The 24,739-nt window shown below is 45.2% G+C and overlaps 1 long non-coding RNA gene across 5 annotated transcripts in view; it reads right to left on the bottom strand.

The window, feature by feature from the left end:
- LOC143490968 (uncharacterized) overlaps positions 1 to 24,739 on the bottom strand; it is a 46,216-nt gene that overhangs the window by 3,279 nt on the left and 18,198 nt on the right. For 2 of the 5 annotated variants that reach the window (XR_013125054.1, XR_013125053.1), the window contains exons 2-7: positions 9,598 to 9,769; positions 6,295 to 6,449; positions 5,832 to 6,014; positions 1,671 to 5,648; positions 1,067 to 1,375; positions 76 to 207 (exon numbers count right to left, since the gene is read on the bottom strand). This is a non-coding gene — a long non-coding RNA (uncharacterized LOC143490968). Of the gene's footprint in view, positions 1 to 75; positions 208 to 1,066; positions 1,376 to 1,670; positions 5,649 to 5,831; positions 6,015 to 6,294; positions 6,450 to 9,597; positions 9,770 to 14,752; positions 14,884 to 17,722; positions 17,892 to 24,739 lie in introns of those variants that run through there. The other 3 variants (XR_013125052.1, XR_013125055.1, XR_013125056.1) reach the window with 3 other exon arrangements.

Below are 24,739 nucleotides of genomic sequence, written 5' to 3'. Positions count from 1 at the left end.
ATGCTAATCCCCTATCACAAGACCTCCACCAGGGCCTTCTGTGGTGGGAGAGACACAGAGGCGTGAGAGGCTTACTGGAGCAGCCGTGGCTAGGCACGCGGCCCGCGAGATCATTCTGCGCTCAGGATTTGATTGACAGATGGGAATAGCTTTATCAGTCTGGCTCCATTCCAGGGTTTGTCTCAGGATTGTTCGGCTGTGAGGTGTCTAGACCAGAGTGAGGGGGATGGGGTGAGAGAGTGTGAGAGGGAAAGAGAGAGAGGAGAGAGAATAGAGAGAGAACTCATGCCTGACAGTGTGGGAACCAAATCCTGTCACACTGACAGAAAACCTGCCACTAAGTCACTCTGGATAAGCAAGTCAGCCAAATGACTAGATGTTAATGTAAATACATATACACATGAACCCAAATACATACATGCACTCGTAAGTCACACTCTGACACCAACTGAGACCCACATGAGTAAAGTAAAGGCACTTAACACAGTCATTTAGTCTAATCCATGTCTCAAGATACTGCAAGAGAAAAATGCTCAAAAGTTGTCACTCAGATGTAATCCCTCCTATGCTGTAAGGAGAGCAAGGCTTAGAATAGTCATAGTTACTATGTGGCAGACCGGCAGGCAGAAAAGTTTCTGTGGTCATTAATAAGCTCTGGATGCAATGGAAGAAAGTTCTCTTTAAGGGAAAATGGGTCAAATTTCACTTGACTCCTCTCAGTAGGTTCATAAAGGCACGCCATCACATTAAACGCCTCTGCTTCTGTCTGCAGACCGTTTGTAAAGACGATGAGAAAAGTGGGAGAGAGAAAGACAGGATGGACAGATAGAAGGAGGAGAAAGAGGCAAGAGGAGAGAAAGAAAGAGAAACAGACATGGGTCCAAGTGTAATGGAGCACCCTCGGATGTCTGCAGACACGATTATGCCTCAACACAAATGAGGGTTTACTACTAGCCAGAGGCAACAAGTCGGTCAGGTGGAGCAGAGGAAAGAATGATGAGTTACTCTGGGTGTGCAAAGGGCTCTCAACACAAGATTAATGCCATTGTGTGGCTTCAAGACTCACCTCAAAACAAGGCCTCTCACTTGATCTGCATGTAACTTGTCATTCAGTGCTTCTGAGTCACAATTCAGCTATGAGGCAACATTTTAGTGTAATTATGTCTACACGGCCTCCACTTGAACAGCAGTCCATTTGTGGTTGCAGGCTTCTCCATGACAGCATACATCTTATTTGGTTGATGGTATAATTTTATTCAGTTACTGGCAGCACGCCTGGAATTGTTACTGGGAGACAGGCGTACATCCCAAAAGAACAGACTTTCCAGGAAGCTCCGTTTGTGGTGTTATATTCTTCAATATAGCCCTGATTTATCTAAAATTATATAAAATATTTGGTGTAAATTTGGTTAAAATGAGAACAAATAAAATTGGCATGACAAAAAATAGCTTTATCTTGTTTTCTGCTTTTGGCAAAATTAATGGTGATGACAGAATCATGCAAGAAACAAGGACATTTCATGGATGACAACCAGAATGCAAAGTAGGATGAACATCTTACTAGATGTTTTCCAGTTTGCAGATAAACATCTGCCATTTATCTAAAACTACAGGACATGCATATATCTACATTCTATGTGTGCATACTGTAAATTGAATGCTGTACTGACCGTGTGGCTTTGGAGAGCAAACCAGGCTCCACACAGCTGCCTCCACGGCCGGGTGAACCACTCTCTCCAGCTCTCCATCACAGACCGGCTCAGTTTGGATTAATCAGACCATCGATCCTCTTGCAGGGCTAACTGGGTGCCTCCCGTCAGGCCCTCGTGGCTGTAGAAGTCGTAGATGTCGCCCACACGCACTTCCGGCTGACCCCGGAGTCTCCATTGCTTCCTCCTCTGGCATGCACGAGTTTCAATAAATCACTTCTTCTCCTCAGGGATGGGGGGGAGTTGCGTGAGACTCATCAGCATGTGAGACGTCCCTTGTCCTGCGGGGACGCGATTAGTTCCACTGCCAGTGCAACGCTGAGGGCAACTCACACAAGAACTGGATTTGTCTGAACACTGAGCATTTTTGCTAATGATGGCAGGACCACCGGGAGACACAGACATACACTGGCTAACACTGAAGAAACCCAAGCCCTGTTAGCTCACACACACACACAAGGGAATGGTCTCTCTCTTTCACACACACACACACACACACACACACACACACACACACACACACACACACACACACACACACACACACACACACACACACACACACACAATCTTCTAAACACATATTTGATCCAAGCAATATTTATGTTAATCATAATTAAATACAGTGATGATGACTGTTAGTAGGACTGTGCATCACTGCACTGGTGGTCCCTCTTCTGGACTATTTCTACCAAAGCGACAGTGGAACTCCAGAGAACACTCCGTTTATTTACCCCTCACTCCAGCGACAGTTGGTGCAGGTATGGGATTGCTGACCCCCCTCCCCGGTCAGCAATGCAAGAATATATTATATTAAGTTCAAAAGGACAACAAAAGTCCAGGAAGTAAATCCAGGCTGGGAAATCAGATGAACTACACATGCACTGTACCAAGAAAGGTGATGTCATCAGCACTATAGCCTGTGGGAATTATGCACAATGTGTTGGAAATGGAAGACAAAATTAAACTTGCACAGGCTTGAATTTATAAAGTTTGTGTGTAAACTCACTGTAAATTCTCTGTAAATGTTCACAGATAGTTTGGGAGTTCTGCAACCTGCACGTTTGGAAATGCTACCACAGCACCTCCACAACTGAGTGACGAACTTCTGATGTAACAATGGTGTTTTGACAGTTCTAACAACAGTGTTCTCCTACATTCTAGATCTACAGCTATAATTCTACCACCACATAATCCCAAAAAATGTAGACCTCAAAGCATTCTAGAAGATTAAGGTCTTGTGTTGAGAAGGTGTTGTGAGGAATTTGTAGTCTGTAGTCTAAAGGGGCTGAAGGAAAGAGTCAGGTATAAATTCAGTGTTTGGAGATACCTTGATTTAGTCTTTCACAACTCCGCCTCTAGTCTCAGCTTCAGTTTCTCTCTCTCTCTCTCTCTCTCTCTCTCTCTTTCTCTCTCTCTCTCTCTCTCTCTCTCTCTCTCTCTCTCTCTCTCTCTCTCTCTCTCTCTCTCTCTCTCTCTCTCTCTCTCTCTCTCTGTTTCTGTTTCTCTCTCTCTCTCCCTCAGCCCTGTGGTCTTATCAGACAACCCTGAGGCGCCCATAACTTACACTCTGCTCTGACAGCAGTACAGCTTAGGCAGCCAGCAAAACCCATGGCCAACATACATGGCATCTCTCTCTCTCTCTCTCTCTCTCTCTCTCTCTCTCTCTCTCTCTCTCTCTCTCTCTCTCTCTCTCTCTCTCTCTCTCTCTCTCTCTCTCTCTCTCTCTCGGCCCCCCAGCTGTGCTTCTGAACTGTCAGGTCAGGTCAGATAAGAGCTGATCGATGGCTCGAACACTGGCTCCGTCTTGACCCAGCCCAGACTTCCATGCTCAGACAGGGCAGAGGGCTGGGAGGCTCCAGTAAGGTACAGACCCACAGATTGACCCCTGCAGTACACCACACATACAGTAGCCACAAGCACGACTAAAGGACTAGCATGTACCATCAGGAATCCAATTAATAGAAAAACATTATATACACAGTATATGTCAGAAGTGTATATCTGAGAGGTTGAGAGGAATCAATGATTTTATGAAATGAACATGGAGCTAAACATATTTAAAGTTTACATAGAGCTTAACACATCTTATGCAAATATAAAATAGTTAAACATGTTTAGCTCTCAAACATATACTTCTCTGATTAAAGACCCACGGACAGGTTACCAAAACCATGGTAGAGAACCATGAATCGACAATGGCACTAAGCATATATTTCATCTAATTCAGAAAGATCAATTCATCAATCAGTTCTGTAATTAGAGTGCAATGAAGCAAGTGCCGACGGCCGTAGGTTGTGTTAGACATCTTTTGGGAGTTTTGTGAAGCACATATCGACAAGCAGTTTATCTTTCTCACGGGAGCAAAACATTTCAAGCTGTTATTTTCTGCTACATTCTACCATCAAGTGGTGCGAACACAGAGGGCTTTCAAAGGCCAGCAAAGGCCACGCTGAAGCCACAGAGGCCTGCGAGGCTCCCAGAGCAGCGAGATCTTCCTCATGATGAACGAGGGGACTGAGGGAACACCAGCGCCATATTTGGACACAGACAGATAAAACGCTGACCTTGTTCCCTCTCAGAATGAACATTCCAGAGCCGTAATAAAACGTGTGGGTGATAGTCACTGGACTGCTCGTCATATACACGAATAAATCACCCTACAGGTATGTAAACAGAACACGCAGGATTTTCCCGTGTTACTCACTGCCGATAGCACTCCGACTTCATCCGAAGCGGCCACATCTTCCCCTCATGCTCGGAGATTAGATTGTATCACCTGCTAGATTGATCGAGTTTATTGTAGCTACGCCTGGCTGTGTCGGACTGCGACTCCGACAGCTCTTCTTCCATTGTGCTTCACGGAGTTCGTGACTCACTGTCACACACAGAGACACTTGCAAAAGTTCAATCCAACATCCAAAGACATCATTTCAGCAGCATGTGACCCTGTGCAGCATGGAGTCACTGATACAAATAGAGCAGCAATTCGAAAGGATTATGGCTATGTTCGCCTTGTTCTGTATGAGGACCTATTTGAAAGTTGTCAGCAAGCAAAAGCCCCTTAAATCACTGGTTGCTGCCGCTCCCCCCTCCTTCATTCTCTTGCTCTCTTTCTCTCTTTTCCCTTCCTCTCATTCCCTTTCTCTTTCACTCTCTCTCCTTTGCTCTCTTTCTCGTTACCCCCCCCCCCCCCCCCCCCCCCCCACTCTCTCTTTCAGGGGTGAGAAAGCCAAATATAAAGTCAGCAAATCCACTTTACAGTCATTTGGCTGTCACCAAAACTGCCTGAGATTGGCCCGGCTTGCTGCAGAGCTTAAAGGCAGAGGTCGAGCTCAGTGAGTACATATTACTGGAATGCTCTTCCACTGGATTTAGAGTCATTTAGCTTAGACAGTCACTGACTGGTACATGCACCAAAGGGGAGGTGCACGATTGAAAGAGAGAGAGAGAGACAGAAAGAAAGAGACAGACAGAAAGACAGAGAAACACACTGTGGGCTGAAAGAGAAAGAGAGAGAGAGGGGGAGCGTCTGAAGTGGATTTTCCATTTCTAGTGCCACTTTGGTAAAAAAGTGACAAACATGCTTCCTCATTGGCAGATAAGTTGGCTCTTGACAGCTGTTTCAAAATAAACATAAACGGGGACCCTTGTGAAGTTTACATTCCACCCCAAATTCTCCCTTTAATTATTTTGTAATCTGTCCACTGAGCTCTTTTTATCAATGGGATGTTTATGGCCCTGATAGATTAAGCTGAACGCATGTTAAACACTGATAAGCACTGCTTCCTCCTGCTCTGGCTTTTAAACCTAATTCCAGCTTGGACAGCGACCCAGTGATTGGTAATGTCCCACTGTATGGCCGATTATACGACTGCATGGAAACGAGCAGGGAATCGAAGCTCTTCCAGACTCCGGGGGGCGTTATTCATCTCCAGGCTGCAGCGAGGGGAAAAAAGAAAAACTTGAATGAAGTCATAAATATCAGGAGACAAATTATAACTGAATGTGCTAAGGTCACTGCCTATTCCTGTGTGTTTATTGAAAAGCAAATGTTTGAATAGATGTAAGAATTGTGTAGTATAAACAGTGGAACAGGCAGAGGAAAAATGATGGGCTCACATGACAGGTATTGGTGTGGTGTTTATTCAAAGCCACGCACGAGAACAGGGCTAACTATCCATGGAGCAGACCACTGTTTCACCCTCAGGGGCCCCCGCTGGAATGTGACTCTTCAGAGAAGACGAGGCAGCATCAAAACACGTCTGGGACGTCAGCCATCGTCTTGCAGTCAAAGCTGTCTCTCTGAGAGACAGAGAGAGAGAGAAAGGGAGAAAGACAGAGAGAAAGACAGAGAGAGTGAGAGAGAGAAGGACAGAGTAAGAGAGAAAGGGAGGGAGGGAGGGGAGAAGTGAGGGTGGAGTGGGGGGGGGGGGGGGATCAGCAATCAAATGAAAAATTGACGTTTAAGTGGAACTCCCATTAAATCATGATTCTGTGTTTGCAGGTAGTAGCTGTCAACTCTGAGAAAAGAGAAAAAGGTAGAGGTTGAGTAATTCATCCCTGACTTTCACTTCAGCTTCACCTGAAGGGTCTTGTCGGTGATTTACTGTGCTGGGAGGAGCTTTGGAGAGTGGACCAGCGTGTAGGAATGCTGCAGCAGTGGTGGATGGCGTTGTTCCTGCACCTCTCAGGAGAGCCCCCAGGTTCTTCTCAACCTGGTCCTGAACCTGGTCCTGTCTGCAGAAGCAGAGAAAGTGTGGACATACAGGAATAGCAATATATATGAAGTATATACGCAGTATATATTCTGCATGTGGAAATATTTAAGGATTCATTTGAATATTTGGAATTCATGGGAGGATAGAGAGATGTATTGAGTATATAAACACGGACAGACAGGATAGAAATATTTTGCCTCCAATTAAAAGAACTGCAGGAAATTGCATGAGCCCAGGATGCACAGAAAGCACATTAAATCAGAGAAGTTGTTTTAGCATTTAAAAATCTGCACATTTCGTCTTCAGACAAGCACTGAGGCTACAATAACACAATATGTCAGTTTATGACCCTCAACGTCTTGGGCTGTTGGCAGAGGTAAGCATCTGGAAACAGTTCTCACATATCCCAGGCTGGTGTGCTGAGAGAGCCAACCCTGAGAGCCGCGTGTGGATAAAGGACATGATTGGGTCAAGCTTCCCTCGTAACACTGTGGAGATGAAGCATGAACACCTACGCCACTTCATTACGTCCGTTCTGCTTGTGATTAATAAAATTGATTCTGTTCATATTTATTTCATATGAACCCTGTCAGATGCTTTCTGTAAGGCCAAATGTTACTGTCCTCATACTAAACAAGCCACACACTGTTGAGCTACCTCTAGTGCAAAGACTTCTGCCTCGACTTGTGAACTTAGTTTAAAACAGACATCTAAGTGCAGAGGGTGCTGGTTCACAAGCCAGTAATGTGCCAAGCCAAAAAGGCGGTCTCTTGGCCTTAGTGAGGGGTGTGTGGGAGGCAAGAGGTTCCTGCTCTTGGCGTAGGAAGTGTATGCAATGTAACGAGTCTTTGCTCTCGCAGGGGGAAGGAACTAAACTCTGTCGATCAGTGCCATGACCATCACAGAGTCATGTTAGGTCACGTATACGGAGCTGAGCAGCAGGTGTTCTCCTTCAAACAGGTGCTTGCTGCTATCGGGTGACAGAGGGAGACAGCTAGCAGGCTGGAACTGGTTTTGAGTGAATTGGTAGAAAACGGGGTAGAAATTTATGTACAATCCACAGATCTGGCCTTTTCACTCGTGAAAAATGGAGTGAAATATTCTTCTCTTGAACTAATCAAGTTTTACACATATGACAGCAGTATGTATGTTCTGAGTATGGCCATTTTAGTGCACATTGGAGTCAATGTGAAGTAATTTTAGTCCAAAATGCATTTTATGCCTCACCATGGACTTTAGGGTCTACTCACACTGACTCCTTGGATTAGGGCTTCCCAGCAATTCCATACTACCATAAATCCTCAAACACATGTTCTCTTAATGTATAATTATCCCACGCGTTAAGAGAAGCAATATACTGTAAATGTGCAAATTACTATAGAGTGTGAGACATAACGCCGACTTTGAACACATGGGTGTGTGTGTGTGTGTGTGTGTGTGTGTGTGTGTGTGTGTGTGTGTGTGTGTGTGTGTGTGTGTGTGTGTGTGTGTGTGTGTGTGTGTGCGTGCGCCTTGGGATGGGAATCCCTTTGGTTAGGTAATGACACCCTAGGTTAATCCATAAAATCAATAATTTCTTTCACCAAAATCACACAATGCGCTACTGTTTCCAAAGAAGATTCTAAGAATTAAAACATTCCATTTCAAATCTGAATCTCTGTCAACCTCTCATTTTGAAAACTAACCAGGCCAAAGGTGGAATTTCCATATCCAAAAGACATGCTGTTATCTTTCTGAAATAAATCCATGCTATCAGAGCTTGTCCTCTAACCACAAAGGCAGTGGTGGGGGGAGGGGTGAAGGCTGTGATGATCTGTGCCTGTGCTTCAGTTGCAACACAGTGTGAGCAACAGTGCTGAAGTCTGAGCCCTGGGGAGTCAGTCTGAGGTCATCCGGTCTGCGTCCTTACTGACCGCCCCTGGTATTTTCTGTAGGCAACTTTTACTGAAGTTTCTGGAGATACTGAGGTTAGCCTTTCGCAAGACACCTGTATCTTCTAATTGATGCCCCATAGCCAGTACTACAGACAGATGCTAGTATAATTAGGCTACGTGGGGTGTGTGTGGTTGCATGTGTATAGGCAGAGGGTGAGACTGTGTGTGTGTGTGTGTGTGTGTGTGTGTGTGTGTGTGTGTGTGTGTGTGTGTGTGTGTGTGTGTGTGTGTGTGTGTGTGTGTGTGTGTGTGTGTGTGTGTGTGTGTCTGTGTGTGTGTGTGTGTGTGTGTGTGTGTTTACACTACTGGCCTTCTAAGTAAGCTTTCTTCCATGGTCATCTCCACATTACAGTAAATCGTAGCTGATAAGAACAGCTGCAAGACAGTTTTCATCTTTTTTTTTTACCAAAGCTGCTGTCACATACTGCAACAGCAGCACCGGATCTGTCCCAAAACACAGAACAAGCCCGCTAATATGGGTGTCATCTTCAGACTCCCCCTGCCCCAGCTCCGTGTGTCCCAGGCCATCCCTGGGACAGAGTGGCTGAACTGACAGCGTCAGTGTGAACAATTACACCTCGTGTTTGTGCAGCAGTTAGCCAAAGTAAGCCACCTATTTAGCCAGTTGTAATGTGTCAGGACAGATCGCTAATGTGAGAGCAGACCCTCACCCCCCCAAGCCCCCTCCCCTCATGCGCCGAGATCGTTCCCTCTATCTGATCCTGGGTGTGAGGATGTGGCCCTGTGGCGGCACTAACGACGCCTTTGAAAGAGGATTTACGGCTGTCCGGGTGGAGGCAGTCATGCGGCGGAGCAGCAGGGATGGTGCTAACAGGCCCAGCAGGGGGCCTGGAGCTCCCATGACTCCTCACCGGGCCCTGCAGGAGTCCAGTGACACCGCCATCAACACACCCAACCACGGCTGATGTGCAACTGCAACACACCTTGACTGCAAAGGATGTCGCAGCACACAGCGCAGTGCAATGGACAGAGACGGAGCATTGAAACTACTGTGTGACTCAACAAATGACAGGGTGTTTAAACTACTGTGTGAGTGAATAAAACCAGAGCAAAACACGTCAGCAGTAGCATTCATTTACAAGGCAATGCAGAGGACATTTTAAATTTAGCGATAGATAAAAAGATAGATAGGCAGACATAGAGGAGAGAGAGAGGGAGAGGGAGAGAGGAGGATCCCTGAGGAGAGACTGGGTTGTTAAGATAACTCCCCACCTCCAGCAGGCCTCTGGTCCAGATAACGAGGCATAGACAGCCCCCCAGATCAAGGTCCGTTATCAGCAGGTCTGGCTGGGCATTAAACTTCGTCAAAGCCCCTCTAGGATGAGTCCGTAGTCCCGAAGCGCAGAGCGTCTCTGGTTCCAGCCAGCAACCTGCAGTCTATATCCTGTAACAGTGATGTAATATGTGCAGGACGTGCACAGTTATCACGTTTATTTCCTCTCAAACACACAATTAGGACAAACACACAGAAGGTGACGAAAGCTTTCCAGTTTTATTTGCATCCTTTATGCATAATTATTCATACATATACTTCACTTTACTTTATTTTACTTGAACTCTTTTGTAATTGCTTTTGCAAAAGTTTCTCTTAGCTAATACATCTCAGCAGGATTTGGACAGCTTCTATACAAATAACCTAGTCTAGCTCTGCCTTGCCTGGAGAACCACTGACATACATATTCACAAGGCCAAATATGCATGATGTCATGCATATTCACAAGGCCAAATATGCTTGATGTCGTGTATACTCATGACACCAAATATATATGATGTGTGTACAAACTCTGCACACATGCTATTTCGACATCCCAGAACAGCTGCACTCACCAAGAGTGACTGAGGCTAAAGAGAGAGAAGGGAGCAGACCAAATACGAAGACAGATGGAGAGAGAGACAATTAAGAATGGAAGGAAAGGGAGAGGGAGAAAGAGAAATCGAGGATTCAAGGAACAACACCTAAGAGACCTTGCTGTTCAGAAGCACTCTGGTCTCTGCCTGACATTAATTCATTCAAGACGAAGACATAAGAGCAGCACTCACAGAGAACAAACACATCGAGAAACACTCTCATGAATATTCACAAAGTGAAAGCAGCCGTTTAGAACAGGAGAAGAGGAGAAAGGCTGTGCTGTAGTAATGTTTTCCCCACTGCTGCAGGAGCAGGAACACTCCTTCATTAAGCCAAATGAGGTCCAGAAGGAGGAGGAAGACTACACACAGCTCGGGGCCAAACCCCACTCCTCACAGGAGCAGCACGGCAGCCCCAAGAGCCTTGTCCTCACCGCAACATCACATCAGGCCTGCGTCTGTGCCCTATGGGGACAGTGAGGCAAGGTGGTTAACAAGGAGTCTAAACGAAGCACAGACCTGAAGGCTGGACTCACACGGCACAGGCCCTAAAACCTGGACACACACGATGAGCCTGGACTCACAGCACAGACCCTAAAACCTGGACACACACGACGAGCCTGGACTCACACGGCACAGGCCCTAAAACCTGGACACACACAATGAGCCTGGACTCACACGGCACAGGCCCTAAAACCTGGACACACACGATGAGCCTGGACTCACAGCACAGACCCTAAAACCTGGACACACACGACGAGCCTGGACTCACACGGCACAGGCCCTAAAACCTGGACACACACGACGAGCCTGGACTCACAGCACATACCCTAAAACCTGGACACACACAATGAGCCTGGACTCACACGGCACAGGCCCTAAAACCTGGACACACATGACGAGCCTGGACTCACAGCACAGACCCTAAAACCTGGACACACACAACGAGCCTGGACTCACACGGAACAGGCCCTAAAACCTGGACACAGTGTGATGTGGAGTCTTGTGAAGTGTGGTGTTGTGTGATGCTGTGGGGTGTTGTGTGGTGTTGGGGGTGCTGGGGGATATTGTGGAATTGGAAACAGTGGCACTGGGATATTCTAGTGTGTCTTCTATTCTTGTCCATTTTGTTATATGGAAGTCTGGGGCCTGCAGGGCAGTGAGCATTTATTATGTGGTCTTTTCCCTTAAAAGCCATCTGTGCACAGGCTAATTCATTTCCTCTCCCTCTACCTCACTGCCCAGCGCTTCTCAACAGAGCCCAACCAAATAAGTCATTAGGAATAAAGTCTTCATAAAAGCCCTTAAGCACTCAGCAACACAGCAGCCACGAGATCAGCACACACACTGTATTTCAATGTCCTGCAACAGCTGTGGCCAGAGAGAGAGGGAGATGTGGAGAGAAAGAGAGAGAGAGAGAGAGAGAGAGAGAGAGAGAGAGAGAGAGAGTAAGAGGGAGGGATGTTATAAAGATGACTGGACTTGAAGGAATGAGTCCTTTGAGATCATGCTGTCCAGAAAAATTCCCAAATCACTGCAGAACACTCACTCAAAAGATGCACATCACCATCATGCACACATGAATCTCTATAACTAATGTTCCTACAGCCTCAGCACGGGGTGCACAGCACGTATTTCTGGACGCCTCTTGTCCTGTATTCACTGTGAGCAACACAATAAAAAGGAACAGAGGTTAACCGCGCTGAGGGCAGGAGGCCAGGACCTGCTGCCTCTCCTGGCCTGTCCTCGGCAGGCTAGAGGGACGGGGACACCTGCCTGCACAGACATCAGGAGGCCAGGAGGGTCGGAGGCTAGGAGGGAGGGTAGGAGGGCAGGAGGGCAGGAGGGCAGGAGGGTAGGAGGGTAGGAGGGTAGGAGGGCAGGAGGGTAGGAGGGTAGGAGGGTAGGAGGGTAGGAGGGCAGGAGGGTAGGAGGGTAGGAGGGCAGGAGGGCAGGAGGGTAGGAGGGTAGGAGGGTAGGAGGGCAGGGTGCACCAGCCTCACCACTCCCCTGCCCACCGGGGAGAAACGCACTGGGACACAAACTCACATACAGCTCAGAGAGAGTCATCAGCCCACTCCAGTTTAGATTCAAATGCTTCATGTTGTATGTGTATCTGTACTTATGAAATCTCTCCATTCCTCATTCAGATTAAAAACGTACTTTTATTGGTGAGCTTTTGATTCACGCAAATGAGTGATTTGTTTGAATCTCTTGGTACTGTCAACACATATGTGATGGTTTGCATGATTGTTTTAATCTCTCTGAACTTTTATGCATTTCCATGTACAGCACTTTGAGTTTAGATGTGCTTTGTAAATACATAAATCTCCACAAACATTAATGCGGGCTACAGAGGTTACTATGTTTCTAAGAGCAGTATTAGTCCGTCATCATCAGCTCACAGGCACCCGTTCGACTGGTCTCTGCAGCAGTGGAATTCCTCAAGAGATCAATGTGCACAGGGTCGTTTCTGCCTCTCTCTCCTGCTCTCTCATCACTCTAAACTTTCCGAAGCATGAAAGCTTATCAGTTATCATAAATTAGAACGTGGCCATCCATCAGCAGAACTGAGAGGGCTCCTCATGCAGAAGAGGACCAGGCCTCTACTTGGTCCTCCAGGGAACCGCCGAAAGGTCATATGGAGAGAGACAGAGAGAGAGAGAGAGAGAGAGAGAGAGAGAGAGAGAGAGAGAGAGAGAGAGAGAGAGAGAGAGAGAGAGAGATACGCACCCCCTTTCTAGCCTCTAAAGGCAGGCCTTGTTGTTTACTGCAGATGAAGCAGCTATCGCACCATGCCAGAATTCAGTGCACCCGTTTATCTATGTAGCCTTCTTCAAATGGTTTCCTGAACTTCCATGTGAACATAAACATGGTGTGGGAGAGTAGCTCTGGTAATTGGAGAGTGGACATCCTCAGGCCTCATCTGAGATAGGAACCTTGTGATCAGAGCCAGTGGGGCAGGGGGAAAGCTTTTTATGATGGGTCACTGGGTTTTTTATGAAGCCTGAATCAGAGGTTTCCTGTTCCTTAAATGATGGCTGTCATAACAATGTGTGTGGAATATTTTTGAATATCACTTAGAGTAAAGGTCATTTTACCCATATTGCTTCCAAAACCACATACAATGATAAAAGGCAATTAAATAAAGTTTTGCATAATCACAGGAATACACATCAAACACTGCCACAGGAATGCTTTCACCACAGCAAAACTATGGAAACCATGACTGGGCTCTCCACAGAGGACCTGACATTTACTGTTCTGAAACAAATAATGCTAAATTGCAAATGAACTTTAAGAACTACTGGCCCAAAGTCTTTTCTAAGACATTTCTGTTCATTTGACATTTGAGACAGTAGATGACAAAGAACAAGATCAGAACAGAACACATACACACTCTCTCTCTATCAACATGGAAAATTCTCAGTCTCAATAAAAATTTCACAGCTGTCAGAAAGAGTCAGACACATCTTCCAACACTCACTCTGAGAGGACTCCTAACCCTAACCATAACCCTAACCCTAACCTAACTCTAGACCTGACCCTAACCCTAAACCTAACCTAATTCTACCCCTAAACTGTAATCCTAACCTAACCCCAACCTAACCCTACCCCTAACTGTAATCCTAACCTAACCCTAACCCTAATAAAAAATGCAGTGGTTGATGTTAGACTGTCCACGTGTCACTTAATAAGGTGATATTAAGGCACTGAGCTGCAATAGTGAAAAGACTAGCAGAAACCTGTGAATAAACCCCAGAGTTTGCTGGTCCTGATGGAACAGTACTTGCTATTAAACCAGACATCTGGCCAAGCCCTGCATGGGACAATCTTTGCCATGTTGGTTTCGGTAAAATGAAAACAAGAACGTTTTTGACATTTTGAAAACCAAGAGCCTGTGTGGCCCACAAGTGATGTTAGTAAAGCATTTCCACTGTTGTCAGTTTAGACACCATACTGGGCTGAACTGAAGGAACACCTACAGTGTTGTTAGCAAGGTTGAATAGGCCGATATTATTACGCATGTGTGAGTATGCAGGAACAGGGATAATACACTTCAGTTAAACTTAAATCTAGCCTGATCAATCTATGCTGAATTATTTGTTACCTTGGAAATGATATCAAAGGCCACTTCAAAATAGAAAAATAAACATGGAAAATCGAGACAAATTAAGTTACAGGCCTACTAAGCCCTTTCGGTGTACAGTGATAAACAGCTCAGAAGTTTAAGGGGAGATTAGCGCTTGCGCATACTTTACTGGCTTTGTTTAGCAAACTGTGGTTGCAGATCGTCACGTCTGAAGCATCAACAGGCGTTTACGGGCAGCTGTGACACTCTTCAGCCTGACATAACAGGATCTGCTTTTCTTTAGTGGTGCAAATAAAAATCCGGTACATCGATTACAGTTAAATCCGATTTTTTATGTTCGACTCTCATAAAAACAACCTTTATTTATGCGAGCTTGTGTTATTTTTAACACTAGTGCATTGCGTTCTTTTCTCGGCTTCGACAAACCTGGATGAGGCTGAAAGAGTCTGGACCTCATCTTCAGCTGCAGATCCTGATCTCTCTCAATGTTTTTATGATGAGGAGCAAAATAAAAAAATAAACCCCCATCTTCCACCTCTCCACCGGCTGTAACTGTCCAATATCCAGCGTTTCTGTGTGCAGTTGGATCGAATCCCGGAAAAAGGGATTTGGATGTAAACACTGCAAGTGTTTGGACGTCGAGGACATCGGCGCATAGTCGCAAAGATAAGTGGTATTCATAAAACACAAACTTCAAACGCAATTGATTCATTTTCAGAGACGCGAAGTCAAATATGTGGAATAATTCAGGAATGGTTAAATCATTTTACAAAGAGAGCTATGAACTCGTTTTACTTATATGGAGAAAATACTGAAAACTGCAAAGAGGAATGTTTGGAAAAACGCTAACTTGTAAGAGCTGACCTGTATTAATTGTAACGGAAGACATATATTAGACATGAACATGGACGTAATTTTGTAATAAAAAGTGGGGGGACATGGATTCGTCGCTATTTAAATACTGTATTTGGTTTTAACCGTAAAAAGCCACATAATCTTGTAGTTCTGTATAAAACTAGAATGCGTATGATCAGTCAAGTCAAGTGGTTAATAATATTCCTGGGCAAGACACATGTAGTGTCTGCTTCCTGAGCATGGTCTTATACTGTACTGAAACGTATGCTGCAATTAGTCACTGAAAGTCATTTTAAGTCTGTAAGATTCAGAATTAATCACAGTGTGCGAAACTAGCCCATTAGTTTTGAAGACTAGGGACTATTTTGAAGAGGATTTTTCTCACAGACCTGATATTATTCACCCTGCAGGGGAAGAACAGGAAATTAGTAAGCCTCACTCCCTGGATGACCACATAGGAGTACACACTGCACAAGAACAAGATCTCCTGAGGTCACCTGGTGAACCCCACAAAGGACATAACGCCTACTAAGAGTCCATTTTTGCTTTTGTAATTATGAAGCTTAGATTAAGGTATAATAATAATGGTGGGATAATCTACTCCTGACAGTGACACATGGCTGATTGATACTGATTTGTAATATTTGTGTTATAAGAATAGACCTATTTTAACTTCCTTGGACTGAGTTGCATACAGAATTACCAATATTTTTCATCCAACTGATAAACACATCTAATTAATCAAATGAAAACAATAAACCTTCCAATAAACTTTAGAAGCTGCTTGGTGATATTAACTGAATGTGTATCCTCACTACACTCTCTAAAGTGTGAGTTAAAAGTTGAGGGAATAATGTCTTTTAGCATCTGTATATACACAAAGGATAGGCTATGCTATGTTGCTACATAAATAGCCTACAATGCTACTAACTGCTAGCTGTTTATTTCTAGAATATAGGCCTACTATTGTGGCTACTCTGGTTACAAATACAATAAGTATTGAAGGGACTCAATGTATTATTGTTATTACATACTTGTGGATTCATAAACAAGTTAAACTAACTATAAAACTAGGTAAGATTAGTTGAGTTTGATTGTTGGTATTGTAGTTGTCCCTAGCAGGCACACCTCATAGCTAGCATACTAACTACAGTTCTAAGCCATAATGATGTGAATGTAAAAATCAGTTTCAGTCATCACAAAAGTAATCTCACCATTCTCATTCACATTGCATGTGGTCACAAATCAAATACAAGTCAAATGTTAAGTGAACCAAATCTGGTTTGAAAGGATATGTGTGTCCACGGATTTTTTCATATTTTTCATATTAAGGCAAAAACTGGATTTGACTCACATCAGCTTGATCATTTGAATTTAATGAAAGTTGTCCAAATAGGAATTGAAAATGACATTGTGTTCAATCTGGTTTTTGCTGTTCACACGACCATCCAAATTACAAAGCTAGGTCATATTAGAAGGAAAAGATCAGATATGGGATCACAGATATGTACGTTTTTTGTTAATGGTGACACAGAAAAACTTATCAGTGGGTGCATGCATGTCATTTTGGACCACAGATGTGTTCACATTACAGACAGATACAGATAATCTGAGCATAAAATCAGAATGTTGCTTGAAATGTAACTGTAGTCTTTGATAGTATGTGGTATGAAACCCTAATAAATTTTTCAGTGTTGTCTATAGCAATTGTCACCTAATCATAAAGGAATGACAACCATATGGCACTAAATGTTCCTTGTCATTGGCGGACATGAACAGATTAGCACATGTATTAATTTGTGGGCTATTTGATTTGTTTCTGAATTTGCAGCATGCCTCAACTGCAGATTAATATATTTAATATCTTTAATAGTTATTACTGTTGATTCCATTCTGACTGTTTACCTCTGAATAAGTATCCCAGGTGAAGCATTGCTCTTTTCAGTTTAGATCAGTTTTGGAGTGATTTGGTCAGTTTAATGTCAAATATAGGTCACATTAGAACAATATTGTGAACAGCTTAAGTTCAGAAAATCAGATTTCAGCCACTGTTGTGTGAACACACCCTAAGGAACTAAAGCAGAATGCGGGAAAAGTAGGTTATTTTGTGTGTGTGTGTGTGTGTGTGTGTGTGTGTGTGTGTGTGTGGGGGGGGGGGGGGGGGTATTGCGTGGTTGGTTGTTGGGCAGGAGTTGTTGGTCTCAGGAGTTGTTGAAGCAATCTATTATTGCTGAATATCACTGAACTCTAATCAGTCATAACTCCCAGCACAATGTTCTGATACTGGGTAGCAGCCTTCACAATCCATACTGATACCAGTGTTATATACATACAAAGACCAGTTTTTAAGTAGACTACACTATAAATTTAAGTAATGGTCTAATTTTATTGAAAGTATAAAGTGTTGGAACATGACTTGGATCAGAGTCTTCATCTTGATGTAGGAGAGTTCAGCACTAACTGTCAGCAGTTTCTAAATATCTCAGTCTCACACGTTCAGGGATCAAAAGAGGTCTTCCACCTCCAGTTTATAAAACCCACCCGTGTTTCTCGTTCCCACGGCTGCTCCGTCTCCTGTCCAAGCGGTTATCTGTGTGCTCCGCGCGCTCTCCCTTTTCTTCTCTGACAGCTTCGCGTGTGCGTGCTGGCATCCTCTCCCTTCTCGCGCCGACGCTTTTAGAGTCGTCTTCAGAGCTCGCGGTTCAAAGGCCTAAGGAGGAATGTCCCGCACAGCCAAAAAAAAGCCCGTTATACGGGGTTGCTTCACCCTGCTGATGCATGTGTTCCTGTTAACAGCGTTTTAGCCGCGCGTGCAACACCCATGATTCAGCGCTATATCCTGAGAAAATATGATTTGGGAAACCGAAACGGATTATTTTCTGTCACGGTATCTTTGGGGGAGACGTCGACATAAATATGCGCACTTCCATTGCCGCCAAGGATTTTTAGCACTGCGTTTTAAATTATGGTCGTGGCTGTAATTCACAGACGGCAGATTTGTGTTATCTAAAATGCGTGGGATTATGACAAATTATTTCATCTTGTTCATCTCAACAAATTAATACGGCCCATCCTCTATAACAAGAGTGAGTCTTCTTCAGAGTGGAAACCAATGCCATCCATTGCTAAACACAGTTTCCAGGAGGCCCTCTTTATGTGTTGTTGATTCTGGGCCAAAGAGTTTCCTCCATGTTCATTTATCAGATTCTTTCTGCTCTTTAGATTATCCCTGCCAAATTAGCACTAAGCCTGTTGTCATTTGTAACTGAGGTTTTGAAATGCCTCAGCGACTGAGAAATCGGCCGCGGTGTAAGATCGGCGCGTTTCTTCTCGAGAGCTCGGCGCAATGCACGGTAGGATTCCGCACCCTGGAGCGTTGCCATGACTCCCATTACCGAACTTTCCGGGGCGCTAACTCTAACCCGCTACGCATCTGACAGTTTCGGCCAATTAAAAAGGACGAATTAACGGCAAAATGTGATTTGTTCCCCCTTTGGCTGCGCAGGTGATGCCAGCGGAGGTTATGCTAAATTTATAGGGCAAACACTGAAAGTGCTACGTGGACCTAAACAAATGAAACTCATTTATCATGATCATCCTAAAGGAGGCTCATGAGCACCAGTCTCAGCTGCTCCAGTTGAAGCCCCTGGCCAAATATAGGAAAGCCAGTTATTCCTCGATACTTCAAATGGAAAGGACATCTTAGTTCACATTAAATATTGCCCTGAAAAATGACCTGGCATCGTTTCAGCCGTAAGAAGTGTTAACGTTGGCACTTCCACTGTGTACACTCGTGGTAAATTGTTTTAGTGTTTATTTGACGGGCTGTGCGCTGGGGATTGATGGATGGGAAATCAGAAATCTCCTCTCATCTCCCTATCTTTCCTTTTTCAGTCATATTGACTGGGAAAGTGGCTGAGGTGAAGGTGCACAGAAGGATCATCACTGAACATTTCCTCAAGTGGCCAGAGCAGCAAAGTACATGTAGGGGCTACTGAGATACACTGGCACGTCTCCCTGTCACCGCTTCATTCATAGCAGTTCAGTTGTCTCAAACAAGACGGCAATAAATATCATCCATGTCGAAAGCTCACAAGCACAGTATCAGACCAATATTAGCATGTCCTGCATGTGAACTAATGGTTCTGATAATGGAATATTGACATAACAACAAAGTTCTGTAATAATGGGAGAACCTGATTTTAAGTACAGTATACAGTTCAGGGGTTCTGGGAGGACACGACAGGATGATTGAAACCAGCACTATACACACTTGGCCTGATTTACAACAGCCCACGAGACAGACCCAGTCTGACCTGATGGCATATTTCACTCCCACAGTGTGCGCTGTTCTGCAAGTCATGACTGAATTCTCATTTTCTGATCTTAAATGGGAAAGTGTGCTTTGTTTTTAAATTACCAATGCACTGCAAACGTAAAGAGGGGGTGGGGGTGGATAGTGGATGTTGGAGGGTGGAGGGAGATGTGGGTGTAGGTGTAGGATGTGTTCAGGTTTCCCTTTAGTTCCAGAGCACGTTTGAATACAACAGCTCTCTCATGGCAATTAATCCCCATCATCCTTTCATCAAACCCCACTGGCAATTAGTCCCCATTGTCCACTCATCAAACTCCATTGGCAATTAACCCCTATCCACCACTCATCAAACCCCACAAGCAATTAGCCCCTATCATCCGCTCATCAAACCCCACTGGCAATTAACCCCCATCATCCACTCATCAAACCCCACTGGCAATTAACCCCTATCAACCGCTCATCAAACCCCACAAGCAATTAGCCCCCATCATCCACTCATCAAACCCCACTGACATTTAATCCCCATCATCCACTCATCAAACCTCACTGGAAATTAATCCCCATCATCCACTCATCAAACCCAAATGACAATTAGCCCCCATCATCCACTCATCAAACCCCACTGGCAATTAATCCCCATCATCCACTCATCAAATCTCACTGACAATCCACTCCAAGGCCGGCGCCAGAACATATACAGTGAGGGGGCGTTAGAAAATTTCGGGGTGGCGAACGTAAGTTGTTGAGCGGGGGTGGCGAACCTAAGTTGTTGAGGGGGGGTGGCATGTAACGATTGCTGAGCGGGCGAGGGGGCGCCATGTAGCGATTGTTGTAAAATAAGTGGGTCTTAATATTTACATTGAGGGGGTGGGACACCTCGTCTGAGGGGGCGACGCCCCCTTTCGCCCCCCCCCCCCCCCCCCCCCCCCCCCCCCGTGGCGCCAGCCCTGATCCACTCATCAAACTGGCAATTAACCCCTATCATCCGCTTATCAACCCCCATTGGCAATGTTCTCAACTTAAGAATCATCTACTAAAGACATCAGTCCTTCGTGGGTTCACATCCGACACCTAAATGCCACTGTATCCCTTCAGTCACACTCAACAAATAAACATCTGCACAGTCTTAATAGTGAATCACGCTCCCGGTCACTTTTCCAAGCCAGCTCTGGTCCGGAGGGGATTCGGCTCTGGATGCTTTTCCCGTACACACACCGTTCTCACTGCAGAAGAGCTCAAATTTATGGCTTGTTATCCTTTTCTTAAATCTCCCTAACACCATTACATAACAAGCCAAAGGTAATGTACACACTAATGGGGAGAAGGGTGTAAATCCGTCAGGGGGCTGTAAATTAGCGATGGGCACTTTTGTGTGCACGGATTACATCGCTGGGGGGATAATGGCTGAAGAGAGCGCACTACCATGATGGACTGTGGTTTTGACGAGACCGGCGCTCCAATAAATCGGCCGCAGCCACAAACTGCAGCCCTGTAAACTCCCAAACAGCCTGGCCAGGATGTTGCGGGGAGCCTCAGGCTTGTCTAGTGCAGTATTTATCTCTGTCGCCTCTGTAAGGCCTCATGTGCTCTTGCTCTGAAAGGCACGGATGGAAACGGAGAAAAGCTGTTTTTACATCAGTGCGGCAGTGACACACACCCCACTTACGATCAGCGACAGGAGCTCGCAGAATGCCCAACCTGCTGCCTGTACATTCATCCTTAATGTCTATCAAGAAGGACAATAGACCAGTTTAACCCATCAGTGGGTACTAATGTGGAATCCACAGTTCCAGATTATAACAGAGAGCTATTGTCTCATCATGATCTAGTTCCAAAGACATGGAAGGGAAATTATCATCATGATCTAGTTCCAAAGACATGGAAGGGAAATTAATTGCAAGAACCCCCAGAGTTCCTTGTTCATAGTTGTGCATGCTGATGTTACTGTAATAACAGGAGAAGCTGTTGCCTGACATCTTATCAACTCTACCTCTTTTAAAGACCATCGGGTCAATACCAAGGGACAGAAACTCCTTGGGCTCTACATACAATGTCTTGGGATCCATCAACTGCATATGTCTATCACTGCACATCTATCATTGTGCATCTATCACTGTGCATCTATCACTGCGCATCTATCACTGCACATGACTGTCACTGCACATCCATCACTATCACTGCACATCAACTGTCGCAGGACATGACCGTTGCAAGAAATGACCGTCGCAGGACATGACTCACTACACATGACTGTCACTGTATATCCACCACTGCAATGTCTGTCACTGCACATGACATAGCTGTGTTTCACCGAGCTGTGAAATAAAAAAATAACACACTAATTACTGTTTATTTCCATCTCTGTAGGAGCAAAAACACAGAGAAAGGAAAAGAGTAGTAAGAGGCAGAATGAAAAGGCCTAACACATGCAGAGAGGGTGCTGGCTGATTACCACTGCCACTCATATCTGGGACTCAGTCCGCCCCCTCTCACGGATATTCTCCATTCTCCAGGCATCTCTTTCCCTCTCTACTGTGAGCATTGCTGATTTTCCAAAGACAAGGTCCTGGAAATCCTTCTTTCCTTCTTCCCATCATCCAATGGAGAGTCAGGATTGCGGGCGAGCATGGACACGGTCCCAAGCTTCCACCAGCCCACCTGTGACTGCTCACACCACAAGAGCAGCAGCCACTGACTCCCACCGTTGTTGCTGTAATGATCAGCGCTGTGGAGATGGTGCTGACAGTAACAGAGGGTCATACTTCCACCTGATGCCTCTTCCATCAGCACGAGAGCACCAAGACCTGTAGCTTTCACAGAGCTGAACTCAGCACTGCAACACTTGAACCCATCGAGTGGCCATTGAAATATGATTATAATATCTAATGTTTTTTATGTACTAACCAGCTGTATGAAATAAAGTGGTTCACAGACAAACACCACATCAGGAACGTTTCGAGGAGAATGAGATCTGCAGCCATCCACTCCAACACCAGCTGAAGGAACAGAATGAGAAAGCGGACCCAGGGTTCCCACACCTCCCCCATACAGCTGGGCTGTGGTTGGATAAGTAAGGGTGTGTTTCTTCTGCAGGAGTTATGGCTCGGAGAGTAACTCAGGTCACAGTAGGAGCTGCGTAATCGGCAGGAGTGTGATGGATTGAGGGAGAGAGAGAGTCAACCGTGTGCTGTCGACAGAGTGCACTAATATCACGGTAAATTGTCCAGGGATTGTCCAGGGAGGTGGGGCATAGACCCATCCAGCATCTACTCTGAGCCCAGGCTGTTTTTGCATTTACACTCCCTCTACAAACATCACTCCCAGCTGGAGGGAAGGAGATGATGCACCTTGGGCCACCATCGATGCTGTTGCAGAGGTGTAGGTGACCATTACAGGTCTTTCAGAGGCACCGCTGACCATCACAACTGTTGCCGCAGTACATGTAACCATAACCACTGTTTCAGAGATGCGGGTAATCGTATTGGCTGTTTTACAGGTGCTGAGACTGTAGTGGATGACTAGGCAAGTGAGAGCTACAGAGTACACTGTGAAGCTTCCAACAAGCACCCTTCTGCTGTCTGCACGGTGCACACTACAAACAGGAGCCCATGTGGTTCTGATTACGGGGCCAGATTCCCCTCATTTCATTGGATTTTGGATGCACTGCATAAATGGCTTACTAGTATTGTGTTAGGCCCTGGGACAATGAGTTATGAATGCAATTTATCTGCACAAGGTAAAGAGGAAAATAGGGGGGAGGAGCTGCCATGCAGAGAGCAAATAGGGACACTCTGCAGTGGGGGGGTGGGGCATTGCTTCAGAGGGCGTAGCTGTATTAGAGTGACTTGGCTAAACCCCATTGGCTGGACTGATGATAATTACAAAACGGCAGCAGAGTTGTCCTCATTAGCGTAATGATTTTTCAGTTTTATTTTATTTGAGGTAAGATTGATTGCTGATAGAGCGTAATGAAGCTACTGGCAGGGTCTAAAAGAGGGAAATGGCTGATGGGCTTGTTTGATGCATGTGTGTTTGTGTGTGCGTGTGTGCCTGCTCTACTCTGAGCGCCTTTAGCTCTGCATAGCCAGGAAACAGCTGAGTCAGGAACCAATGAGAGCTCCAGTGTGCCCATGTGTGTGTGGACATATGCTCAATTAAGCATATGTGTGTGTGCACTTTTATTCGCTTGTGTGTGTGTGTGCTACGTGTATATATATATATGTGTGTGTGTGTGTGTGTGTGTGTGTGTGTGTGTGTGTGTGTGTGTGTGTGTGTGTGTGTGTGTGTGTGTGTGTGTGTGTGTGGACTTAAATGAGTGACAAGGAGAGAACAGTGACAGTGGTAGGAAACAGTGTGCAAACACACACACACACACACACAAACACAAACACAAACACACAGACACAGACACAAGTACACAGCACAGGATCCTAGATAAAGAGGACTGCAGCCCAGATAACTAGCAGTGCAGGTTCACATCAAACAGTGGCCTTCCAACTGCTGGACATCCGAACCCCACAGCCCCACAGGAGATCAGACCGCCGTCTGGCAGTGCGTCTCACCTACGGGATGGGAGGCGTAGGGGCATGTAGGGAATCCTGGGAGTGTCTCATGGGTGCAGACTGTTGATGAACAGGGAGTATGAGCTATTAGGTGTGAGTGGGAAGAACAGGTGCCAGAGGACAGCACTGAGGAAATGAAGCAGGCTGGAGATAAGACTGTGTGTGTAAGACAGAGGGAAGAGGAACGGGTCAGAGAGAGACAGGAAGAACAAAAGAGACAGAGACATTGACAGAGAGAGACATCGAAAAACAGAGAGAGAGGCAGAGAAGGCAGATGGAAACAGTGACAGAGAGACAGAGAGAAGTAGAGCAAAGAGTGTGTTGTGGTGGAAAACCATGTGCATAAGCTGGAAATAGGTTAGGGTTAGGTGGTAATAAATGTGTCCTTTAAGGACAGCAGTTGTGCTGGGATAAATCTGTGTGATCGATGAGAGTTTATGCATTTGTGTGTGTGTGTGTGTGTGTGTGTGTGTGTGTGTGTGTGTCCATCTTGTTTTGCTCTGCTTTTATCATTATTCTTTATTATGACTTAACTGTGTTTTTCTCTTGACTTTAAGAGCTCCGGGATACATTTATTTCATATTTATATCTGCTCAAATTGCAGCACTGACAAAATGGCATCAAAATATGTTGTTTGATGAATATTAACCAACATAGATACATACATGGGATGAAGATGGT

Source organism: Brachyhypopomus gauderio, unplaced genomic scaffold, assembly GCF_052324685.1.
Source record: "Brachyhypopomus gauderio isolate BG-103 unplaced genomic scaffold, BGAUD_0.2 sc68, whole genome shotgun sequence".
NCBI classification, from domain to species: domain Eukaryota; kingdom Metazoa; phylum Chordata; class Actinopteri; order Gymnotiformes; family Hypopomidae; genus Brachyhypopomus; species Brachyhypopomus gauderio.
Note: the sequence above shows the minus strand (reverse complement) of the source record. Positions and strands in the feature narration are given on the sequence as shown.